We start from the raw sequence: 22,711 nt of genomic DNA, 5'->3' as shown, positions 1-22,711 counted from the left end.
ACCTCAAAGCATCCTCTGACTATGGGACTGGCAAGCCGCAGTTCCCAGGTGTCTCTTGCATTGCACAAGAGCCTATGAGTATCTCCCCACCTCCCTCTGCAACGGCTGCACCCCCCTCTGCTCCAGATGCAACCAACCTTCTCCCCCATCAGGGGGTCTTGTGGTCCCTGCCATGGGAGGAAGAAAGGTAGAGGCTGCACCACTCCACCAAGGCGGGAAACAGAGTGCCCCTCCTGGACCACAGGCTGCTCCCTCCAGCTCCAACAAGACAGGCCAGTTCTGACACTCTTTCCTAGTTCCCCACCCTTCAGTTCTTTCTCTGAGCTGAACTCAAGTGCCCCAAAAGTCTGGTTTGAGAAACAAGAGCAATGAATGAACCCTTCCTCTTCCAACCCTGGCTCCTTGGTCAGAATTCCTGGGCCTAGAAGTTTCCTCCTGATCCTGCTTCACCTCCTCCCTTTTGATGGCCTGCCCATGTCCATGGGTAGTAGCCATGATTTATTGCAATGCATTAGCCTGGTGTATAAGCGTCTGTTTGAGTCACACTGGGCTGGCAGAGTATCATAGACTGAGTGGCTTACACAATTATTTCTCCCAGTTCTAGAGGCTGAAAGTCCGAGGTCAAGGTGATAGGTAGATAAGTGGTAGTGGGGAGGGTCTGCTTCCCATAAGAAGATAGCTTTCTTCTCATTACACTCTCACATGTCAGAAGAGAGTGGAACAGCCTCTTTTATATCTTCTTGTAAAGGACACTAATCCCACTCCTTAGGGGGTCCACTCTTAGGACACACTAATCACCTCCCAAAGGCCCCTGTTCCTGGTACCATCACTTTGGGTGTTAGAATTTCAGCATACCAATTTTGTGAGGGCAGAAACAGTCATCCACATCAGTGCCCTGCATCCTAACACTTTACATCTGCTGCCTTCTTAAATCCTCATGAGTCTTAGAAATCTCCACTCTACAGATAGGAAGGTTATGGCACACAGAGGTTAAGTGATTTGGCTAAGTTAAGATCCTGGCAGGGGCCACACAGAGGCATAAGGAAACACCTCCTGGGTGTCTACTCAACCAATACAGACTACGCCACCATTCACAGCACCAAGGGCCAGAGGGAGACTCTATGCATCCTGTATCCAGAGGCTCACAGGGCTGATGTGATAGAACTTGTATGGGGCACAAACCCAGATGCCCTTTCTCTGTGTTCCTGTATCCACCAGATATTAAAACAAATGCACAATGCTGCCTTGCACTGCATGGTGTGGGAGTCCAGGTGGTAATGCAGAGCACTGTGGCCATGGTTCCCTTCTCCCAGTTTTCTCTCCTCCCACCCTATGAGAAGGCTTCCCAACATGAAAAAGAGATGAGCCAGGCACAGAAGTACACACCTATAATCCCAGCACTTGAGAGGTTGAGGAAGGAGGATCACAAATTCCAGGCCAAAAGCTTGGACCACATAGTGACTTCAAGGCCAACCTGGAAACAAAACAAAACAAAAAAAGAATGGACATGCCGTTCTTAACAAAGTCAAGGCTGACTACCATAGTGATGCTGGCTGGGTGCTGTTTGCATTTGAGAGAAGCAGTTGGTTCTAACTCAGTGAGAGGATGGGGGAAGTGATCAACCCATCTGTGCATGATATGCACTCCAGAGGGGCCGTCTGCTGGTAGTACACCCACCAGACTGAAAATAGATATGCCAGCCTTTGAAGCGAAACTGCAATTCCTGGGTGGAAGCAAGGACAGCGGGTGAACTGGCTGCCTCTGGGGATTACTGAGGATGGGGGGGGGCCCTGTGAGCCTGGCGACACCTCCTAGATATACAGGGTCACTTTTTATGGACCCACAACTTTACACCACAAAATAAACAAATGGTCTGGGTTGGACGAGCTCATCTGAATACAGATCAACCCAAGTGAGTATCTGAAAGGGGCTGGGTACAGCAGCAGAGCTCAAAAATTATGGCCATTCAGACTTCCCAAAAGTTTGTATTTTTAGGTGGCAGCTATTCACCCTCCCAGAGCTCAGCCCTAGGAAAGTGTCCTGAGAGTGAGCAGGTGGTTTCACTTGTGCTCTGGAGCTACTGATGTGCAGAGATGAAAGCAGACCCTGAAGACTAATCTACAGCCAATGCAGAGGAAGTGGCTACAAAAGCTGCCCCAAGCGTGGGGCAAGTGAAGACCCTTGCTTTTTTCTGGCCTCATTCTCTAAATCCTGAACCTTATGTTTTTCACTTACCTTTTTAAAATATTCTATTTCTCACTTACTACCCAGACATCTGTCCAGGTGTGGGTTGGATGAACCATGATGAAACCCAATCCCTCACCATTAATAAGCTTCAGGGAATCCCTAAAGATTTCAGAGGACACACAAGCTGCATGGGGGTGCACAACAGTTGGGCCAGGCCCTCTCAGGTGACCTAAGGTCTTTTCAGTGTCCCAGCCACACTCTGGTAAATCGTCAAGGTGGCACCTAGAACCAAAGTCCTAAGAACTAAAGAAGTTTAATCTCTTACATTGTGTGAGTGTGCTAACATTTTCAGCTTATACTTTCCATGGATGTGAAGCTCAAATACCTAAATTTTTGCCCTTTAAAACTTAAAGCTGGAGTGGTGGTGCAAGCCTATGATCCCAGCACTCAGGAGGCTGAGGCAGGAGGATTGTGAAGACTATCTCAAAAAAAAAATTAATTAATTGCTGTCAAATTCAGTTCTTCCTCTTTTCAGAGTAGTCTATGTTGTGTATATATATATATATATTTATATCAGGAACTACTATGTTAATCAGTTTCCCGTTGCTATGACAAGATACCAGAGAAAATCAACTTAAAAGGAGGAAAGGTTTACCATGGCTCATGGTTTCAGAGGTTTCAGTCCATGGTCCTTTTCTGTTGCATCTGGACCTATTGTTAGGCAGAGCATCATGGTGGGAAGGATGTGGTGAAGCAAAGCTACTCACCTTATGGCGGTCAAGAAGGAGAAGAAGAGAGGAGAGAGTGACAGAGAGAGAAAAGGAGAGAGAAGAAAATTTATCCTCACAACAGAAAGCTGACAAATCAATATAAAAGAAATAATGGAGTAAGAAAATCATCAATGAATATTAAAACCAGTAGATGAAAGTCTAATGACAGACCAGATATTGGCATGGTCTCAAAGTAGCTCCCAAAAACTCCTTACAAATTCCAAAGTGAAAAATAGGAACTTCATGGTGGAAAGAAGCCATGTTCATTTCTCAAAAGTAGAAATTCAAATGGCCAAAAAACACATGAAAAAATGCTCACCATCTCTAGCAATAAAGGAAATGCAGATTAAGACCAAACTAAGATTCCACCTCACCCCTGTTAGAACAGCCATCATTAGCAACACCACTAACAACAGGTGTTGGTGAGGATGTGGGGGGAAAAGGAAAAAGGAACCCTCTTATACTGCTGGTGGGAATGTAAACTAGTACAACCACTCTGGAAAAAATTTGGAGGCTACTTAAAAAGCTAAACATTGATCTACCATTTGATCCAGCAATACCACTCTTGGGGATATACCCAAAATACTGTGACACAGGTTACTCCAGAGGCACCTGCACACCCATGTTTATTGCAGCACTATTCACAATAGCCAAGTTATGGAAACAGCCAAGATGCCCCACTACTGATGAATGGATTAAGAAAATGTGGTATTTATACACAATGGAATTTTATGCAGCCATGAAGAAGAACGAAATGTTATCATTTGCAGGTAAATGGATGGAATTGCAGAACATTATTCTGAGTGAGGTTAGCCTGGCCCAAAAGACCAAAAATCATATGTTCTCCCTCATATGCAGACATTAGATCAAGGGCAAACACAACAAGGGGATTGGGCTTTGATCACATGATAAAGCGAGAGCACACAAGGGAGGTATGAGGATAAGAAAGACACCCAAAAACCTAGATAGCATTTGTTGCCCTCAATGCAGAGAAACTAAAGCAGATACCTTAAAAGCAACTGAGGCCAATAGGAAAAGGGGACCAGGAACTAGAGAAAAGGTTAGATCAAGAAGAATTAACCTAGAAGGTAACACACACGCACAGGAAATCAATGTGAGTCAATGCCCTGTATAGCTATCCTTATCTCAACCAGCAAAAACCCTTGGTCCTTCCTGTTATTGCTTATACTCTCTCTTCAACAAAATTAGAGATAAGGGAAGAACAGTTTCTGCCTGGTAGCGAGGGGTAAGGGGGTAACGGAGCGGGGGGGAAGAGAGGGGGTGGGGGGCAGGGGGGAGAAATGACCCAAACACTGTATACACAAATGAATAAAATAAAAATTAAAAAGAAAAACCATGCTCACTAACCAATCAGATGGAGCACACCAGACCCAGAACACTGTCTCGGCTGCTTTCTGAGGTGGCTCTGCAAAGGTCATAGCATTGCTTCTTGGGTTTTCCGTTTTCCTGTCCAAAACACATAACAGGAGTCAGATTACATGAATATACTAGACAATCCCAAATTGTGGGATATTCTACCAAACAACCAGCTTGTCCTCTAAAACAACGTGAAGGCCAAAAACAAAGAAAGATCATTGCAGACAAAAGAAAATGAAAGAGACGTGACAACAAACTACAAGGCACAACTCTGGATTGGAACCTGGACTGGGAAAATAATTCCTATGAAGGACACCATTGGAATATTTGATGGAGTTTGAACATGTGCTGTGGATTAAACTGTGATGTCACACTGTGTTAAAATTTGTGAGCTCCATAACTATAGTGTGACTAGTCAGCTGTTCTTTGAAAAGACACTGAAATATTTGGAAGAAAGGACAAGTTACTCTGAAATAGTCACAAAAGGAGCAAGACACAGAGAATATGAAGTGAATGTAGCAAAATGCTTGATAATTTGAGTGGAAGTGGCAAGGATGAGAGAATTTTTTGTACTGTTCCTGTAACTGTTTTGTAAATTGGAAATTATTTCAAAAGGAATGCTTAAAAAAGAGAAACACTTTTAGAGAAATATCAACCAAATGTAATATGTAGACCACATTTTTATCCTAAATGCAACAGACCAGCTCTGAAGATATTTTTGAGACAATTTGGAAAGATTGAAAATGGACTAGGTATTATAGGAGATCAAGCAATTATTGATTTTGTCAGGAGTGGTTAGTGTAACTGTGTGAAGAAAAAGTCCTATTTATTAATAATGCATTCTGAAGTATTTTCAAATGAAATTATATAATATCTGGGACTTGCTTTAAAATATTTTAAAAAGAAGGTGTGGTTTACAGGGGGCAGGAGGGAGAAATGGCCCAAACAATGTATAGACATATGACTGAATGAAAAAAAGAAAAAAAAAGGAGTGGAAACAGATGAGTTAAAATCAGCCCAGTACTGGCAATACTTGGAGCAAGGTGGTAAAGACACAGGGGTTCACTCCACTCCTCTCTTCTTTTGTGCATGTTTGCACAGTTCCATAAAAGTTTTTTCTTTAACTTTAAAAAGAAGAAAAAGAAAAACCTTCCCCTGAAATATTTATTTGCTGAAGACTGAAAAATGAGTAGAAACATGGTTTCTATCATTTTCTCTTCAACTTTGTTTTGCCATTTGGAGGCATGTGGACATGACACATTTTAAAGAAAGCAATGTTTCTCTGTTAAAAAAAAATTCATACTATTCACATGCCGTCATATTTCTAGAGATATTTAATGATAGGAGACAAGTATTCAAAACACTTGTGTCTGTGCTCTATGCTCTTGCAATGATAAATGTAGAATGTTTCAGATGGCTTTGCTTGTCTACACAGAGCTGTAGTAAAGACTGTGCAGGGCCCCATGATGATACCAGCCCTGGTGGCAGGGCTAGTGGCCATGTACTCAGAGGTAAAGCCCAAACAGAACATAGTACTCAGTGCTAGTTATTGGAGGGCTGTGGGTCAGGACTAGCTTTCTAGGAAATACAAAGCTTGGGGTAGGTCTTAAATATCAGTAGACCAAAAGCTCAGTGGTTGCCTGCATAAGGCCCTAGCTCAATCACCAGCACCTTCCTCCTCCTCCAAATATCAGTAGAAAGTTTCTTGCCTGGGCCTATATAAACAGAACCATCCTGAGCAAAACGTGTACGTCTGACCATGGACTCTAAAGCAAGAAACAGTGCAGTGACCACACAGGAGTCTCCAAACTACACAGCAGGATGTGAGAGAGGCAGGCAGGAGGAGGGTGTGGGCCGGGGGGAAGTGCCAAACCACAGAGAACAGGGCTCCCTATGGGCATGGAGATCGGCCTAGAGAAGGCTGGTCGCAAGGAACTGTGCACCGCAGAGAGAAAGGGAAGGGGTCTGGATGCCTCCCTGAGCCTGACTCTGACATCACCCAGTGACGATCAAAATAAAAACTGAGAGGTAGACATGAACAGTTCTGAAAAGTTCTAATTGGAAGGAGAAAGGGTACAGGGAAAGGGGGCAGCACTGATGGTGGGAGACTGAGTCTGCCATCGACAGAAAAGAACAAGCCTTATATCAGGTCATTGGAATGGTCTAAGGTCTGGTCATTTTTGTTAGTCATGAGGATTTTTTTTTTTAAGAAATCTCTTCCTCATGGTTTAAGGAGATTTTCCCAGAGTAAAAAACAGACCAGTGGCCAGTTTGCCTTTGCGATTATCATGGTGCCACTCTGCATGTTGGTGGGTTTTTCTCTTGTGATAGAGGGTGAGCACAGATACATTCCACTTTTGACAAGAAAGGAGAGAGACTCGGTGGGTAACAGGCTCTGGATTAAAGCTGTGAAAACCTAGTGTCTCTTGTCCCCCACGAGGGTCCCGATTTCTATTACAATTTGTGCTTCTGATTGCCCTGGAAAGACCTTCCTGAGCCAGGGAAGACAGAAGAAGGAAGGTCTGGTACAAGCCGAGTCCTCACAGGGATGAGCAGGACTTCCAGCCACACTGGAAGAGGACTGGCCCAGGGAACAGAGATGGCCTAGGCAGATCTGAGAAAAGAAGGAAACACAGGAGGGAAGAAGGGCAGAGGCAGAGGGAAGAAGAGAGACAGGCAAAGAACAGAAGGGGAGGACCTGGGAAGAAGGGAGATGCCTGCCTTTGCTGATACCCATCAGCAGTTAACCTGCAGGCTTCCAGACTTCTGGAGCTAGTTCCTGACCTAGAAACAGCCAATTCTGTCATGGAGAGTTGGTTGGACCATACTCCATCAAAGCAACATTCCAGTTGATTTAGTTATAAATGTGCACTGTGTTGGAGAGCCCCTTACTTTTTGAGTCTTAGGAAGAATATGGGAACGTGGCATGAATTCTGGGCATCAACCTGAAATAGGCCAATTCTTCCAGAATGTTCCCCACACAACCAGTGCATAGTCATGAATGTATAAATCACTTCATCCTAAGTGTAAAAAAAGTCACCTCTTTTTAAAATATTGTTTAAAACCTCAACCTATTCTAACTAAGGGAAAAAGATACCTTTCCTAAGTGTCTGTTACAAAACCTCTTTTAATGGAGATGGCAAAGTCTTGAATTTCAAAAGCTAATTCCTGACCTGAAATTAGATTGTAGTGCAGTGAGGGGATGGCTGTGACCCTGGCTCTCTGAGGCCCTAGATGTCCTCCTTTCACTCCTTCCAGTGGTATGGGATAAACATCACTTCACTTGGAATTTGGATCCCTGACTCAGCCACAGGACGGTCCTGGAGTGTCTGTGACTTGGTCAAGTTCCTTAAGTTGCCTCAGTTTCCTCCTCCACATTTGTATGAGTTTTCTCTGGCTGCTATAACGAATCTTCACAAACTTGGTGGCCTAAAGCAGTATGTCAGTAGTCTAAGATGGCTCTCAGTCATCAAGGTGTCAGCAGGGCTGCATTCCCACATTCTCTTAGGTTGTTCATTTGTTTGTTTTTAAGATTCCAAAGTAGCACTGTCATATAGAAAAACAGCTATATCTCAGTCCCACAGGGACTTGATTCAGGACCCCAAGGATAACAAAACCCATAGGGGCCCAAGTCTGTTGCATAAACTGGCATAGAATTCCATAGAACCTATATATCCTTCTGTATAGTTTAAATCAGTTCTAGATTACTTGTAATATCAAATTCAATGTAAACAGCTGTTATGCTGCATTGTTTAGAGAATAATGGCAAGAGCATTAAGTCTGCTCATGTTCAGTACAATTGTTTTCCTGAATATATAATTGAATCTATGGCTATGGAGGACCAAATATACAATGAGTAATATATAGAATTTTAAACTGTTGAGTCCAGAGGTATGGATCAGTGGTTGTGTGGGAGGTTGGCATGCACAAGGCCCTGAGTTCAGTCTCCAGCACTGACAAAAAAAAAATTATCTAGTAGCCACATTAAAATGTAAAGAAGAAAAAGGTAGAATTAATTTTAATATCTATATATAAATTTTGTACATAATGTAGACAATATCATGTCAACATATAATTGATATTAAAAATATTTTATCAAGGTTTTTTTTTTTTTTAAGTGGTACTGGGGTTTGAACTCAAGGCCTACACCTTGAACCACTCGACCAGCCTTTTTTTGTGAAGTCTTTCTCAGAGAATTGGCTTTGGCAAAGCAGCACTCTGCAGTGTGCTCCTCCTAAGCTAGGATGTGTGAGAGGCTAAGCAGGATCAGTTTTTTCATGAGAATAAGTACAGGGAGCATCTGTACTCATTCAGGAAAAGCTGCCTTTCATCCATACTTTCATTTGAGAGATAGTGTGCGATGTTCACTCTGACACTGGTAGAGTGTCACTATGGACAACTAGAAAATCTGGAAAAAATAAAACGAATAAAGTTAAGAACTCAGAATAGGAAGCCAAGGGCAGTAGGCAGGACATGTGATCTGACTTTTTCTCCTGGAGACATTTGCCAGTCACACTAGAGACGAGAAGCACACAGTCAGGATAGATGGCGGCAGCTGAGAAGTCAAGCATAGGCTGGCACGTTCCCAAGGATCTACAGAGAACGACTGGGTCTGTTTCCTTTCAGCAAAAACAAGGGACCCTAATAAATAGCCATGCTTCCAGTTTGAGTCTCAGAAGGGCAACACCTTAGAGACAGTGGTGCCAGAAACAAATTACTTCACAAAGACCGAGGCCAGCTCAATTTCTTATAATATTAGGGAAGCCACTGTTCTTTGAAAAGTAAAAGGAAATTCCTTTCATTTTTTTAATTACTTTTTTATTTTATCATTTTTACAACTCCTCATATGTGAATGCATTGTTTAAGCCACCCCCAACCCTCCACTTCTGCCCTCTTGTTCTCCAATTTTGTTGAAGAGGAAACAGACAATAAGAAAGATATAGCGTTTTTGCTAGTTTGGGATAAAGACAGCTATACAGAGAGGTTCCTAGCATTGCTTCCATGCACTTGTATATTATAACCCACATTGGTTCATCTCTACCAGACCTCTTCACCACTTCCTGGTCCCATAGTGCCCTCTGCCAGTTTAAGATTACTATATTTGATCGCCTACAGTGAGCACATCAACCACATTCAAGTTTTAGGTTTTCTTCCCTTCCCTATTCCTCCCATGTGCATTCTCCCGTTAGTGTGTGACCCATGTCCAATAATATTACTGCATTTGTCTTAGTTCTATAATCTGCATATGAGGGAGAATATGCGACTTTTGGCCTTCCGAGCCTCACTAACTTTGCTTAAGATGATGTTCTCCAGTTCCATCCATTTACCTGTGCATGACAAAATTTCATTCTTCTTTGTGACTGAATAAAATTTCATTGTGTACAAATACCACATCTTCTTAATCCATTCATCAGTAGTGGGGCATCTTGGCTGTTTCCATAGCTTGGCTATTGTGAATAGTGCTGCAATAAACAAGGATGTGCAGGTGCCTTTGTAATAACTTGAGTCAAATTCCTTTGTGTATATCCCTAGGAATGGGATTGCTGGATCATATGGCAGATCTATGTTTAGTTTTTTTAAAAGCCTCCATATTGTTTTCCAGAGGTTATATTAGCTTACATTCCCACCAGCAGTGTATGAGGGTTCCTTTTCCCCATATCCTTACCAACATTTGTTTTTGTTGGTGTTCTTGATGCTAGCTATTCTAACAAGAGTGAGGTAAAATCTTAGAGTGGTTTTGATTTGCATCTCTTGTAAGGCCAGGGAGAATTTTTTATGTGTTTTTTGGCCATTTGGATTTCTTCCTTTGAAAAAGTCCTGTTTAGTTCAGTTGCCCACTTCTTTATTGGTTCATTGATTTGGGGGAAGTTTAGTTTTTTGAGCTCCCTGTACATTATGGTTATCAGTACCTTGTCTAATGTATAGCTAGGCAATATTTTCTCCCATTGTGGGTGGTCTCTTCAACTTTGAGACCATTTCTTTTGTTGTGCAGAAACTTTTTAATTTCATGTAGTCCCATTTGTCCATCCTTTCTCTTAGTTGCTGAGCAGCTGGGATTCTATTGAGGAAGTCCTTGCCTATTCCTATTGCTCCCAGAGTATTCCCTGCTCTTTCCTGTACTAAATGCAAGGTTTTTGGCACCTTTGTCAAAAATTAGGTGGGCATAGCTGTGTGGATTCATATCTGGGTCCTCTATTCTGTTCCACTAGTCTTCATATCTGTTTTTGTGCTAGTACCATGCTGTTTTTATTGCTATGGCTCTATAGTATACTTTGAAGTCAGGTATTGTGATGCCTACAGCTTTGTTCTTTTTGCTGAGTATTGCCTTGGCTATTTGTGGTCTTTTGTGTTTCCAAATGAACTTTAGGGTAGATTCTCTAATCTCTGTGATAAATGTCATTGGAATTTTGATGGGAATTGCGTTGAACATGTAGATTACTTTTGGTAATATAGCCATTTTTACTATGTTGATTCTGCCAATCCATGAGCATGGGAGATCCTTCCACCTTCTGTAGTCTTCTTCAATCTCTCTCTTCAGTGGTTTGTAGTTCTCCTTGTAGAGGTCATTTTCATCCTTTGTTAAGTTTATTCCTAGATATTTGATATTTTTTGAGGCTTTGTAAATGGAATTATTTTCATGTATCTTTCTCAATCTGTTCACTGTTGGTGTATAGAAAGGCTACTAATTTTTGTAAGTTGATTTTGTATCCTGCTACATTGATGAAGCTGTTTATGGTGTCTAGGAGTTTTTGGGTGGAGTTTTTTGGGTCTTTGAGGTATAAGATCATGTCATCTGAAAATAGAAATATTTCTACTATTTCTTTACCTATTTGTATTCTTTTTATTTCTTCTTCTTGCCTAATTGCTCTGGCTAGGAATTCCAGCATTATGTTGAAAAGGAGTGGGGAGAGTGGGCATCCTTGTCTCATTCCTGGCTTTAGGGGAAATGGCTTCAGTTTTTCCTGATTAAGTATGATGTTGGCTATAGGTTTGTCATATATAGCCTTTATAATGTTGAGGTACACTCCTTCTCTTAGTCTTCTTAGAGCTTTTATCATGAAGTGGTGTTGAATCTTACTGAACGCTTTTTCTGCATTTATTGAGATTACCAAGTGATTTTTGTCTCTTATTGTGTGCTGTTTTACATTTATTGATTTGCATATGTTGAACCATTCTTATATCCCTGACTTGGTCATGGTGAATGATCTTTCTGACATATTATTGGATTCAGTTTGCCATTATTTTATTGAGGATTTTTGCATCAATGTTCATTAAGGAGATTGGCCTGTGGTTCTCCTTTTTGGATGTATCCTTGTTTTGGAATGAGTATAAAACTGGCTGATTCATAGAATGAGTTAGGCAGTGTTCCTTTCCTTTCTATTTTGTGAAAAAGTTTAAGGAGTGTTGGCATTAGTTCTTCTTTGAAGGTCTGGTAGAATTCAGCAGAGAATCTGTCAGGTCCTGGACTTTTCTTTTTTTGGGAGACTCTTTATTGCTGCTTCAATTTCATTACATGTTACAGATCTGTTTAGGTGGTTAATATCCTCTTGATTCAGTTTTGGATGGTCATAAGTATCTAGAAATTTGTCCATTTCTCCAAGATTTTTCAATTTATTGGAATATAGGTTCTCAAAGTAGTCTCTGATGATTCCCTGGGGAAATTCTTTTCTTGAAGAAGATAATATCACACAGAGCCTCAAATTAACAATAATTACACACAGAGAATATTGGATTTATATAAAAAAGAGCAGCAACACGAAAAGATACACTGACTGAAAACCAAGAGAAAAACAGTGAAGAAATTCTCAAGAGACCCAGATAATGAATAGCAGACATAGATATTAAACTAATAATGATTCCTCTTTTCAAGAAATTAAGTGAGAAGATTTCAATAAAAAGACAGAAGTAATACAGCTTTATATGAAATTTTAAAACTGAAAAATGTATTATTTGAACCTATGGATGGGTTCACATCAGATTAGATCTAGATTAAAATAGTATCAGACAACTGAAAGATATCCAGAAGAAATTTTGTCAGAGGTGCCTTGCACCTGTAATCCTAGCTACTCGTGAGGCAGAGATCAGGAGGATCGTGGCTCAAAGCCAGCCTAGGCAAATAGTTCTCCAGACCCTTTCTCAAAAAGACCCATCACAAGAAAGGGCAGTTGGAATGGCATAAAGTGTAGGCCCTGAGTTCAAACACCACTACTCCACAAAAAAAGAAGCTTTTATCAGATGAGCCACAGAAGGATAAAAGAGTGACCATTCATAAAAGACCAGCAGAAGCACGTGGGACACAGTGAAAAGGAATGTAAAAACAACATGACATTTACCAGGGAATTACAACTCCATTGACAGTGAACTTCTCATCAGGAATATGGAAGCCAGAGACAGGAAATATCTTAAAATGACTATAAGTAACTGTTGTGGTTTGGATCATAAATGTCCCCAAAAGGTCATATGAAGGCTTAGTTGCCAGCTGATGGAATTTTGGATAATGAGGACTTTGACCTCATGAAGTGTCTTTATAGCTCAAGGGGCTTATTAAGAGGAAGGAAGTTGGAGGAAGTCAGTCACTGGAGACTTGATTTTGAAGGGTATATTTTGTCCCTGAGTGTTTGTTCTTCCTCTCTCCCTCCTTTGTTTCCTCCCTCCTCCCCCCACTCTCCTTCCTTGCCACCATGAGGCAAGTAACTTTGCTCCACCAAGTCCTTCTTCCTCTCCTCAGGCAAGAAACAATGAAGTCAAGTGACCATGGACTGAAACCTCTGACATTGTGAGCCAAAATAAACTTTTCCTCCATTTAAATTATTTCTCTCAGGTATTTTGTCACAGTGACAAAATACTGGCTAACAAAGTCACTTGGACAAATTCTTAGACAAATATAACTTGACAAAATAGACACAAAAAGAAATAGTCTGAATAAATGTTGGTGATAGCAAAGACCAGTCAAGAGCTATCAGTAAGGCCAGGTACAGTAGCTCAAGCCTGTAATCCTAGCCACTTGAGAAGTGGAGATCTGGAGGACTGCAGTGCAAAGCCAGCCCAGGGAAAAAGTCAGTGAGACCCCATCTCAACCAGTGGCTGGTTACAAGCCTATTATCCCAGCTATTTGTGGGGAAGCACAAATAGGAGGATCACAGACCAGACCTGCCCAGGAGTAAAGCAAGACCCTATCTCCAAAATAAGCAGCACAAAAAGGGCTGGTGAAGTGACTCAAGTGGTAGAGCACCTCCCTAGCAAGCATGAAGCCTTCAGTTCAAACTCCAATATCACCAAAAAAAGAGGTATCAGTGAACACTTCTGATATATGGCTACATCAGTCAGCAAACTTCTCTTTTCCTGGAAATTGAACAAAAGCAAAAGAAGAATGAAAGATAAAATACAAAAAAGTCAAGTTTTAGTATAACTAGTAGACACAAATAATTCCCAAATGCTAAACTATATGGAAGTAATGTCAAGCATAGATGCCATGTGGAAGAAAAGACTAGAAAATCTTTCTGAGGTGGAAAGGGACCTGATAAAGGGCATATCATCAGCCCAGGAAAAGATCAAAATTCCAAGTATGGTTTCTACTGACTGTGTACTGCTTTCATACCATCATAAAGCCAAAAAGTCCTAAGTCAAACTGTCGTGCATTATGAGTCATCTGTACTACAAATACAATAAAATTATTCTTAGTTTTTCTGAAATACAAATGTAGTTGGGTATTATTTAACCCTGTAACCCTAGTTCATCATCCCTACTTCATGGATGAAAGGCCAAGTGTTACCTAATTGTGTGCCCCTGGAACCAACAGAGTTCCCGGTATACAATAATAGGTCATTAATAAGTCTATGATTAATGAATGAAGAAGAAACACTTCCATGAAAGACCATTCCCACATTGGGCAACCCCAGAACTTCAGGACATGCCTGGCACAATTTCTTCCATAGAATCCACTGGCTTGGGTAGGTAGCTTTTACTCTTTAGTTAATGCTTGGAAATGTCCAGGAGTAATATAAAAATACCTAAATTCCATGCTGTAAAAACAGGCATTTCTTTTCAGTAGGACTAGAGCCACCATGTTAAAAGACAAAACCAGACATTCATTCCGCATTTTTTAGGAAATTTCTCTGTACCGTTGTTCTGTGATAAAAGCAGAGGACACAAGACAGATAAGGAAGTGTCTATGTCCTTCCCTAGCAATCTCAAAGTAATAGAAAAAATGCAATAAACACAAGAAACATGTTAGCACTGAAGAAAGGGAACTGGGGCCTCCAGAGTATTCCATGTTAGTTCAGAAGAGAACATTTTTCTCTTTTCATAGCAGAGAAAATTTCCCCTGACATATGCCAGCCTCTGGGGCCTGTGTTCTCCTTTCAAAACACAGAGTGATGCAGTTCAAGAGTCCAAAGTACCCTCCTACCAAGCAAGGCCTTGACAACTCAGTGACTTTGGTTAACAGACTTGAGAATCAACTTTCCTTGAATTAAACATTTCTTTTTCTTTTAAGATGGTGCTAAACCTAGCTTTCAAAAGTGAGTTCTTTCCTGGGATTTATCAAATTAAGAGCCCTTGGCTATCTTGTCCTACTTCATAAACTCACACACTGTTTCAAAAATGAGTGACCTTGAGTTTTAGCACCACTCTAAGAAGGGTGGAACATGGCAAAAGAAAGAAAAACGGGAGGAAAGGGCCCTTAAACACACACAACTATCTCTGCTTTTCCATCAGTACTGATAGGTAGCCCTATCCATGGCATCCCAGTTGTTCATGGAATAGTAGCACTGTAAAAAAACAAATTAAAAAAAGTCACATCACTGTATGGGACAAACTCAGGGAATTTCAGGCATGAAAAATGAATTAGTCCCTCCAATGAAGCCATAGGCAAAGACATGTGAGTTTCAAAGAAGATCCAATGTGTTTTTACCTAGAGGAGATTCAATGCTAAGAGAAAGACTTGTGCACAGACACACAGATCTTCAAATTTCCCAGGCAGTTGTTTCTCTTCACTCTCTTTTTTTTTTTTTTTTTTTTTGGTGATACTGGGGCTTAAACTAAGGACCCTCACCTTGAGCCACTCCACCAGCCCTTTTTTGTGAAAGGTTTTTTCCAAGATAGGGTCTTGAGAACTATTCGCCCAGGCTGGCTTCGAACCATGACCTTCCTGATCTCTGCCTCCTGAGTAGCTAGGATTACAGGCATTAGCCACTGGCACCCTCTTTATCATTAAAGTATCTCACCATTTACCTTCTGAGAAAACATAGCTTTGCAGGGCTTAAATCTGGTTAAATCTCAAAAAGCTTTAAATTTGATTACCTAAAATTTTAATAGACACATAAAAAAGAAGCAAGGAACTGTTTCTTTAGCTGATCAAAATTATACACATTTCAACCTTGAAAGGCTCTTGAAGAACACCTTTTCTCATTTTTCATTTTAGAAACAAGGAAACTGGGCCCCAGAAAGAACAAGGAATTGCATAACCAGATTAGCCATGATCACTCCAGAACTGCATCCGTACTAGCTTTTGGGAAAATATGAATTTGCAGAATGAAGACATAAATCTCATTGGTTTATGACACGAATCTCATTAGTGAGACATACTAACAGAGTTTCTCCATCCCTCTATGTACTGTGCTTTGATTCTCAACAACTATTCTGTATTGCATAGAGAATATGAGCCAAGGTAAATGGTATTTGAAATTCATCCTTACTCAACTTTGACCTAAACACCCTCCCTAGGGCAAATGCATAACCCTGGTGCTCTAGCACTTCTGATAAGATAAGAGAAAGGTCAAAGCCTTTTCCTGTGGTACTGTTTCTGTGTCCAGAGGACATTTTTCACTTGAGTAACAGAAGGGGATACACTCACAATCCTGAAAGTACACAGCTGGTTGGAGGCAGACCCCAGACTAGACACCCAATGTCCTAACTCCGAGACCAGGGCTTGACCATCAGTTTCCAGTTGCTTCTCAGCAGATCTTGTGGAACCCCAGGATCTGTGCTCCCCAAAGCAGTTGCCATGAGTGGGAGGAAAAGGCCTGAACAGAAGGGGTTAAATAACATCCCCCATAACCCCGAGCATTTTCAGCTTCAAACTAAGTGGCACTATTAAGGATACAAATGACAGTAGTGACTCCATTTTGGATGAGGGAGACATTTCAGAAGAAGACGTCTGAAGGGCATGAGAAAAAACAGCCTTCTAGAGAAATAACAGGCCCCTCACCAAAATAACAGAATGCAGCTGCAAGATGTGGATGGTGGGACCAAAAGCCAGAATGAGCTGACCAGACCTTCTCAGAATGTTCTATTTAATAAGGATGGGGACAGAAGGTGACCGGGTTGACTAGGCACCAACCAATCACAAATGTAGTTTCAAGATAGAATAGTTGGCCCTAAGCCAGGCAGAGCCTTATATGACTCCTAGACTCCAGCTTAGCCTTTCCTAAGCCCCTCCCTTGTGGGAGCTTTTCTGTCTTCAGTAAACCTTGGCTTACTTTATTCTTAACTTCTGGTCCAGCGTCTTCAATCATCAACTTTGCCCAGGCACAAAGTCGAGTCATCAATCCAGTATCAGCATTAGATCCTGATATTTATTCATCCATTCTACAGACATGCTCTGATAGCCCATATGGGCCAGACGGGATGATGAAGGAGGTGCTGCCGGGATCCAGCCAGACAGGTACTGTACCTGCCCTGCAGAAGCCAACACCCGCAGGGGTACTGATGGCCGCCAGTAAATCCCACAATCCGAAACAAAATACAGAGGCCAGTTAATTTATAAAGAATAGAAGTGTAAGGTAGGTTTTTGGTACTAGAGGCTGAAAAGTCCAAGGGCATGGAGCCAGGGTTTGCTTGGCTTCTGGTAAAGGCCTCTTGCTGTTCCAATTCATGGTGGAAAACAGAAGGACAAGTTTGTGAGTTCAAGAGAGCAAAGGGGACCAAGCTATCATGATCACTACCTGATTTCTTCAGGAACGCAGTAATTCTCTTTTTTTCTTTTTGTGGTACCAGGGCTTGAACTCAGGGCCTATACCTTAAGCCACTCCACCAGCCCTCAGTAGCTAGGATTACAGGCATGAGCCACTGCACTGGCTAGTAATCCCTTTCTTAGGGCTCTAACCTCATGATCCAAACCTCCTGCCAGCCCCCCCCCCACATACCCCCTCACACACACACACCCACACAGTGCTGCTGCACTGAAGAATCAAGGTCTGGCACATGCACTTTTGGGGACACACTCCAAAATACATTTGCTACCCTAGCCAAGTGAAATTTGAAGTAAAAGACATTGTGAAACACAAAGAAACAAGTGAACTGGATTATCAAGAGAGGCAGAAGGGGACCTGGGAAGCCTGGTGGAACCTTCTTTCTGTTCAGCAGTGAGAAACTTGGGAGGGTGCAGGTATGCCATGTCAGCAGCCTAAAACACATGGTGAGGAGAGTAGGGCTCAAGCTCTCCCCAGCTGTTTTAACTCCCAACACCAAGTTTCTCTTGGACCAACTAAAATCCATGGAGCTCTCTGAGGAGTTTGTTCCTGTCACTGTGTCCCTCATTCAAATGAACCACTCAATGAGCTCATCTCCTCTAAACTGCCACCCCCTGGAGGAAGGGGGCACAGCCTCTTCCTGTTCCCACCCTCACTGTATCTGCCATAGAAGTACTCAAATGTTTTGGTCTCAGAAACCCTTTTCCATCTTAAAAATTACTAAATATTCCAAAGAGTTTTTTATGTGGAATATGTCTGTCAATGTCTACCATATTAGATATTAAAAGACATTTTGAAGCATGCATTATTAATTAATTTTAAAAATAATAAACCTAAAATGGGTGTAATTGGAGGACATCATGTTAAGTGAAGTAAGCCAGGCTCAGAAAGACAAAGTTATCATGTTTTCTCTCCTACATGGAAGATAGATCTAACATATACACAAAAACAAGCATCATTTATACAAACTCAGATGTAGAACATGTTAGTAATAGTGGAACTACTCTATGGAACTTGGGGAAGGAGGGAAAGGAAAAGAGCATCATCAATATCATAAAACATAACATCTGTTAAGGTAAAGGAAATAAGGATATGTATTGAAAGCTGCTGAAAATGTGGGGAGTGGAAGGTAAAGGGGTAAGGGAGAGTAATGGAAGGGGTTGAACAGACCAAAGTGAAGTATACGCACAGCAAGGATACATGGAGAAATCCCTTTAAACATTGACTTAGAAATTAATAATGAAAGACATGACTATAAAATAGGTATAGTGGGGGTACTTGTGGGAGGAGGGAGGGTGAATGAAAGAGATTAAAGTGAAGGTATATGATTGATGGACTACATATACTTATATGAAATATAGCAAAGAAACCTCTTGCGATTACTTTAAGTGGGATGGGGAGGCGGAGAGATGGTGGGGATGACCTAATCAATATACAATATAATCCTATATGGAATTGTCACAGTGAATCCCCCTATACAATGAGTATATCCCAATAAAAAATTAATGGAAAAAATAATAAACCTACCAAATGTGAATATAAAAGACGTATTTTATGACTATAACTAAATTTTTCAAAATAAAAAAGGCAGTGAGAAGAATAGCGTTGTTTTGTATTTTGAAAATCTCTTTAATGTCTGGCTCTATCTGCTTCTGTATTCAATCTTTGCAATATATTGCTTTGATTGACACTGAGGAACTCAAGGCCAGCTTATCAAACATGCTGCAGAGGGAGGAATCTTTTAAAACTCTATTAAAGTAGTAGATATTCTCCTCTAATACTACACCAAAACTCAGGAAGTAGTAACTTTTAAATGTTCATTGCAGGGAGAAATTGGGACCTACATTAATGAACTTTTCATAATCTGCAGTAGTAAAATCCATTGGTCTAGCTTGTGTTTTGAACAGGTCTTTGACCCAGGCACAGTGTTGTAGCATGTCACTTGGGAAATGCTGGTTCACTGAATTACACAGTTCTTCCAAATGTTGATTCATTTCATTTAAAAATATCCAAAAGATCCTTTTAGCTAGTCATCACCACTGATCCCATCAGAAAGGCTGTAAGTACTGGATTCCTACCCCGGCTTTCCACATTTGCCATTTTCCCTTGAGATGCCAGTGGCAGTAAATACTGCCATTGCTTTTCTCGAGGTGACACACTCACTTTGCTTAATTTTGAGAAAATGCCTACCAAATGCTTAATTTTAAATAGCCATCATGTCTGCCAGTTGTTCTTTCAAGTAAAGATGGTGCTGTGTGAAGAAAGCTTGCCTGCAGTTGGAGAGTGTGGACTTGCCCATTGGCTCCTGGCAAGCAGAGTGCCACTGCCAGGACCTGTGCCATGCACCAGAATTCCACCTGCCACTACAAGTTTGCATATGATTTGTCCCCACCAAAACTTAAATGGAGGCTCAGTCCCCAGTGTCACAATGTTGAAAGGTGGTGGGATCTTGAAGATGCCTTAGGTCATGGACGCTCCATCCTCATGAAGGAACTAATGTGGTTCCCTAGAGTGTGGATGGTAATCTCAGGAGTGGGTTGTTACAAAGCAAGTTTGGCTTCCTTGGCTTCTTTTGCTTTCTCTCTGACCATTGACTTCTTCTATAAGCGCCACTTTGCCATTCTGTTTCTCCACCATGCATTGAGCAGCAAATGACTTTTACCAGAAGTTGAGCAGATACAAGTGCCATGCTCCTGGACTTCCAGAACCATGAGCCAAAATAAACCTCTTTTTCTTTTAAATTACTCAGTCTCAGGTATTCTGTTACAGCAACAGAAAACAGACTAAAATACGTACTGTTGCAAAAAGGTAAATATTGACTTAGCATTATTGTGAAAGTACTTTTGATCTCCTAGATCTGCAGAAATTGTCCATAGATCCCACTGTGAGTGATAAGAACACACTAGAACTTGATTCTACAGCCCTCCCCACATTACTCCTTGGGAGGACCGTCTCGTTGTGGGTATTTGTGGTGGGACTGGGGTTTGAACTCAGAGCCTCATACTTGCTAGGCAGGTGGGCACTCTACCAGCCCTGAGGGCCGTCTAGTTGAAGTTGCTAATGATTCTAATCAGAAGATTTGGTCCTTGAGCTCTTACAGAACACATGTGTGTAGTCGGGGAAACAACAGAGTTTTATTATAGGAAAGGGGGAAATGGATTACAGATGTGGTCTCTGCCAGGTGGAATAGAGGGGCCACATGCAGGGAAAAAAGAAGGGCAAGTTTCATCTGAGGTTATTTTCATATCATCCTTAATGTGGAGGGGGAGAGAACCCACATCGCTCCCCATCGCCAATGGCCTTCAAGCCAGAGGGAGTATCTGGGGGACTCATGCTACACCTGTGCTAATTTTCAGGTACTCTAAATCCATGAGGGAGGAAATTTCCACCCTAATTTAACAAAGGCTTTGCAATTGAATGGAGCTCTATGGGCTCAGAGGAGGGAGAAGGGTGCTTCAAATTAGGCTGTATAGTTTTTTAGTCTCAAACTAAATCTATCTGCTTCAATTTCTCCCTGAGAGATAATCTTCCAAAAAATTCCTTTTTGGGGTTGCTGGTGGGGGGTGGCGTCTATCTTTGGTATCTACGTCAGCACTGACCTTACCTAGTGAGAATATCACTGTCCCTGAGGACTTAATCATCAAATGAAATCTGTTCTCTGAATCTTTGTCCATCCCGATCAAGCTCTTTCATGGGAATCTCGTCCTCTTCCAAAGATTGACAGCCCCGTTTCATCATCTTTTGGATCCTAAAGGCTTTTATTTTGGAAGAGATAAATTTTATTAACAAGTTTAAAAGGCACAAACAGATCATGAACACTGATAGAGCATATCAACTACGTACGAGTTTTTGATTTCCTTCCCTTTTCCTGCCCCTCCCGTGCAGTCTCCCCCTTTATAGCTATCCTAAACAAAAATGTTCTTCTCTTTTCTTTTACAAAATCAGAGAGAATAGGAGGGTGGAACAGGTCCTGCCCGAGGAGGTTGGTACCAGTGAGGGTGAGGGTGGGGAGGACATGGGGAAAGGGTGTGGGAGGGTGACTGTGGTCCAAATACTGTGTATGTGTACACGTGTATGTAAATGGAAAAATGATACCCGTTGAAACTATTCCAGGAATGGGGGGAGGAGAGGATAAAGGAGAATGGTGGAGGGGGTGAATTCAAGTATGATATATTTGATACAATGTAAGAACTTTTACAAATGTCACAATGTACCCCCACCTGACACAATTAAAAAAGAAAGAAAGGAAAGAAGGAAGGAAGGAAGGAAGGAAAGAAGGAAGGAAGGAAGAAATGAAGGAACAAAGGAAGGAGGGAAGGAAGGAAGGACCATCCTAAAGACATCTACATATACAAGGAAATGTTTTGACCTAGCCATGCCAAAAACAGTCAATTTCAGTGATGTACCTGAACATGGCCCATCATCTCCCAGGTGCATTTCCTGGGCTAGGTGCTGGTGTGCTGGGAGTAGTCTGCACCTCAGGCAGAGGGTACCTCTGTTTAAAGCAGGGGCAGCAAAGGGGGAGCAGAGTTCTCTAAATCAGGCTGTTTTTTAAGTCTCGAATTTTCCCTGAGTCCAGCTTGCTTCACTCTCACAGATGGGTGTTATGAGAACTGTTAGGAAAAACGCTGCTCACAAAGAAAGCTCACGAGAAAAGTCTCATGTCCGTAGGGCAAAGTTTAATGGCAGGTCCAAACTGCAAGGATGACCGGGGAAAAGATGGCGCAACAGTGAATCTGGGCCAGGCCATGGCTTTTATAAAAAGGGGAGGTTAAGGAAGTTAGCACATGCGCAGTAGTCTCTGGTGGGGTGGGGCTGTCTTAGAGCACAAGAATTTCTGTTTAAGGGCGAGGCTATCCTTGGAAGTTTCTCAAGTAAGGCCTGAGGATAAAATGGCTGCTGATTTATAAATGGTGACATTATTGTCCTATCAAGAACTACATTCTGCTTGCCAGTTAGGCTGTGTTCCTTTGGACCAAAATTTGGCTTGTGTTGACTAAAACTTCCTTTAAAGATGGTGACATCAGAAGGAAAGCTGAAGTCATTTGCTGCTTGTCCCAGTCTCATGCTGTCTGTCATTGAGCTAGCAGAGTAGAGCACAGAGACAAAAGTGCACAAAGTAACACATGGCTGTATTAAAAATGTAGCAGCTTTGTAGGGACAGGAGACATCACAGATGCCTGGAGCACCGGCACATTCATTTAAGTTCCCTGAGGATCAGATGAACACCAGACACCATTCTGGATTTAGGGGTGAAAGAGGCATCCCTGAGCTCAAGGAATATACTGTCTGGGGCAGGAAACAAATGGTAAGCAAGCACATAGGAGCATCCTATAATGGCAGGTATACACAGGGAGGAAAACCAGTGGTGATGGAGTTCCAGAAGGGTGATGATCTTCCACAGGG

The 22,711-nt window shown here is 41.7% G+C and overlaps 1 long non-coding RNA gene across 1 annotated transcript; it reads right to left on the bottom strand.

The window, feature by feature from the left end:
- Positions 1 to 888: 888 nt before the first annotated feature.
- LOC141414894 (uncharacterized) lies at positions 889 to 21,930 on the bottom strand. The gene is made up of 4 exons (XR_012439858.1): positions 21,712 to 21,930; positions 20,910 to 21,060; positions 4,326 to 4,424; positions 889 to 1,474 (listed from the first exon to the last, which is right to left on the bottom strand). It is a non-coding gene; the product is annotated as an uncharacterized lncRNA (long non-coding RNA).
- Between the last annotated feature and the right edge of the window lie 781 nt (positions 21,931 to 22,711).

Source organism: Castor canadensis, chromosome 12 (genome assembly GCF_047511655.1).
Source record: "Castor canadensis chromosome 12, mCasCan1.hap1v2, whole genome shotgun sequence".
In the NCBI taxonomy this organism is placed as follows: domain Eukaryota; kingdom Metazoa; phylum Chordata; class Mammalia; order Rodentia; family Castoridae; genus Castor; species Castor canadensis.
Note: the sequence above shows the minus strand (reverse complement) of the source record. Positions and strands in the feature narration are given on the sequence as shown.